The sequence below is a fragment of the Herpailurus yagouaroundi genome, unplaced genomic scaffold (assembly GCF_014898765.1).
Source record: "Herpailurus yagouaroundi ecotype Mexico unplaced genomic scaffold, PumYag 215, whole genome shotgun sequence".
In the NCBI taxonomy this organism is placed as follows: domain Eukaryota; kingdom Metazoa; phylum Chordata; class Mammalia; order Carnivora; family Felidae; genus Herpailurus; species Herpailurus yagouaroundi.
Genome location: NW_024412446.1, coordinates 7,141,448 through 7,145,133, shown reverse-complemented (window position 1 = coordinate 7,145,133; position 3,686 = coordinate 7,141,448). Strand labels below are relative to the sequence as shown.

At 45.0% G+C, this 3,686-nt stretch overlaps 1 long non-coding RNA gene across 3 annotated transcripts in view; it reads right to left on the bottom strand.

Annotated features, from left to right (window-relative positions):
* Positions 1-603: 603 nt before the first annotated feature.
* LOC121017240 (uncharacterized) overlaps positions 604-3,686 on the bottom strand; it is a 4,302-nt gene continuing 1,219 nt past the window's right edge. For 2 of the 3 annotated variants that reach the window (XR_005784684.1, XR_005784683.1), the window contains exons 2-3: positions 2,904-2,999; positions 604-688 (exon numbers count right to left, since the gene is read on the bottom strand). This is a non-coding gene — a long non-coding RNA (uncharacterized LOC121017240). Of the gene's footprint in view, positions 689-2,903; positions 3,681-3,686 lie in introns of those variants that run through there. The other variant, XR_005784682.1, reaches the window with a different exon arrangement.

The following is a 3,686-nucleotide window of genomic DNA, read 5'->3' as shown; positions in this document are numbered from 1 at the left end:
GCTTATATACTGGCAATTATATTAAAGCTGTTATAAACATCTATGCAGGTTTTTGTGTGGATAGAAGTTTTCAGTTCCCATGTGGGCAAATAACAAACAGTGAAATCTCTGGATCATATGGTAAGAGTATATTTAATTTTGTAGGAAACTGCGAAACTGTCTTCCACAGTGATTGTACCATTTTGCACTCCTACCAGTAATGAATGAGAGTTCCTGTTGCTCCACATGCCTGTGAGCATTTCGTGTTGTCATTGTTCTAGATTTGGGCCATTCTAATAGGTGTGCAGTGATATCTCACTGTTGTTTTCATCTGCATTTCCTTATGACATATGACGTTGAGTATCTTTTCAAATGCTTATTTGCCATCGATACGTCTCCTTTGGTGAAGTGTCTGTTCGAGTCTTTGGACCATTTTTAAATAGGACCGTTTGCTTTCTTATTGTTGAGATTTAAAAGTTCTTCATATATTTCTGACAACCGTCCTTTATCAGATGTGTCTTTTGCAAATTTTCTCTCCCAGTCTGTGGCTTGTGATCTCTTAGTATTGTCTTTTGCAGAACAGATGTTTTTAATTTTTAAGAAGTCCAGCTTATCAATTTTTTCTTTCATGAATCATGCCTTTGATGTTGTATGTAAGCAATCATCACCATGACACTGGTTGTAGCAACATCTTTTCTAGATGTGTTTCCTGAGGCAAGGGAAACAAAAGCAAAAATAAACTATTGGAGCTACATCAAAATAAAAGTTTTACAGAGCAAAGCAAACAATCATTGAAACTAAAAGACAACCTAGTAAATGGGAGAATATATTTGCAAATGACATATCCAATAAAGGGTTAGTATCCAAAATACATAAAGAACTTATACAATTCAACACCAAAAAACCCCAAATAATCTAATTCAAACATGAGCAGAAGACATGAACAGACATTTCTGCAAAGAAGACATCCAGATGGCCAACAGACACATGAAAAGATGCTCAACATCACTCATCATCAGGGAAATACAAATCAAAACCACAATGAGATACCACCTCATACATGTCAGAATGGCTAAAATAGAAAACACAAGTGTTGGCAAGGATGTGGAGAAAAAGGAATCTTCACGCACTGTTGGTGGGAAAGCAGACTGGTACAGTCACTCCAGAAAAACAGTATGGTGGTTCCTCAAAAAATTAAAGATAGAACTACCATATGATCCAGTAATTCCACAATTGGGTATTTACCCAAAGAATAGGAAAACATTCATTTGAAAAGACGTATGGTCCCCTATGTTTATTGCAGCATTATTGACAATAGCCAAATTATGGAAGCAGTCCCAGTATCCATCAATAGATGAATGGATAAAGAAGAGGTGGTTACATATGTACAATGGAATATTACTCAGCCTTAAAAAATTAAATGTTGCCATTTGCAACAACGCGGATGGATCCAGAGGGCATAATACTAAGTGAAATAAGTCAGAGAAAGACAAATACCATATGATGTCACTGATAGGTGGAATTTAAGAAACAAAACAAACAAAGAAAAAGAAGAGACAAACAAAAAACCAGACTCTTCACTACAGAGAAGAAACTGACGGTTACAAGAGGGGGGGGAGGGCGGTGAGGGAAGTATGTGATGGGGATTAAAAGTACACTTCTCATGAAGAGAACTGAGAAATGTACAGAATTGTTGAATCACTGTATTATGTACCCAAAACTAATATAACAGTGTATGTTAACTATGGTGGGATTAAAATTTTTTAAAAATCATTACCATACCCAAGGTCATATAGGTTTCCATCTATGTTATCGTCTGTCCGTTTTATAGTTTTGTGTTTTACATCTAGGCCTATGATCCATTTCAATTTTCGTAAAACATGCAAAGTCTTTGTCTAGATTCGTTTTCTTGCCTACGGATATGCAGTTGTTCCAGCACCATTTGTTGAAAAGACCAAACTCATTTTTTGTTTTTTGTTTTTAAAGATTTTATTTTTAAGCAATCTCTGCATCCAACATGGGACTCGAACTCACAATCTCAAGATCAAAAGTTGCACCCTCCACCAGCGGAGCCAGACAGCCACCCCAAGACTAAACTCATTTGATTTTCAGTATAAACTTTGAGGCAGGCACTGTTATTTATCCCCATTTTTCAGATAAGCAAACTGAGGGATAGAGTGGTTTTGTAAATCGCCCAGGGTAACACAGCTAGGACTTGACAGGGATTTGAATTCAGGTAACCTGACTCCAGAGTCCATGCACTCAGTCACTATCTATAATAATAGTCTCTTGTCATAGGTTTGTTGTGAGGAATGGAGAGTGTGTGTATCACATAGTAGGTGCTCAGGAAGCGGTAATGATATGATATGGTATGATAGTATTGTCCAACCCAGCCTCCAAGGTTTCACTCAATGTCATGTCCTCATCCTAGGGATGTCACTGTCTCATCCTAGGGATGACAGTGTGGTGTACCCTCCTGCAGTCACAACTCACTTCTGTGTGAGTTCCCTGGAAAGAGGTTCTATGTCTGATTTCTCAGTGTCCCCCGGAGTGCCTGGGGCTGCACCTGGCACTCAGCAGCCTCTCAATAAAAATTTGTTTAATCGAGTTTGGGTGGCGCACTATTCCTCTATCCAAAATGTACATCCTGGGTGTGGTCTATTCCTCAGGATCTCCCAGCTCTTACTCACCTCTTTGCTCCTGAGCCCCCTTGCTCTAACCTTCCCTGATCTGTCAGCTTCCGCCTCCTCTGTCTGCAGAAATTCTTGGTTGGGCTAACTATGGAGGCAGCCGCTCTTGTCTGCTACACACTTCTTCCCGCACCATGCAGTTTCTTCCACATTCTGGGGTATCCCACTCCAGTATGCACACTGCCTGTAGAAGCATCCACCTCTCCATCTCCAAACTCAAGATAAAGCACCTACCTTGGAAGACTGGTCTCTAAACACCTCTGGCCTCTCCCAGGACACCTCTAATCCTTTCCTGGGTAAACATCTCACTGGATGAGCACATGACGGGACCTGTAAACCAAGAAGCCTCTGAAAGGTGTTAATCTTATTAGCATCGTTGGACTCCTTTGGGGACTGAGTGATCACCGCTGAGGGCTGCGTCTCCTGGGCCCCGGTACACCCCTCAGGCAGCTGCACTTGAGGCAGGGCTCTCTCAGACCAAGCTACCACCCTGCGGAGTACATTCTGCGAGTGCCACCCTGGACATGCGGGCAGTGTCTGCTCCGGCCTAAGCCATCTGGCACCATCGAGCAGCGCCCTATGTCTGCCCCTGCAGAGCCACCCTGGGAAGATGTGACCAGCAAGACTCGAATGCGTCCTCCGCACAGCACTGCCCTGGGCAGCACCCTCTCGGACACAGCCAGCGCGCGGAGTCCAGTGCAGGCCTTGGAAGGAACCTGTTCTATACATGCGGGCACGGTGCCTGCCCTGGGCATGCCCAGCGGCCTCCGGCGCCCAGCGCAGACGGGAGCTCCAGGCCTCTCGGACGCGGGCAGAAGGCTCCCAGAGCAGCGCCCCGTGCCCGCATGGCCCGTTCTGGAGGCGCGCCCAGGCGCTGCCAGGAAGGCCGGGCGTTTATCCCGGGAGCCGCCAGCAGGGAGCTCCCTTTCGGCTCTGCTCGCGCGGCCGCGGGGGGCGGCGCTGCGCTGCGCCGCGCTGCGCTCCAGCCCGGACCGGGCCGGGGCCGCTGGATGCCGC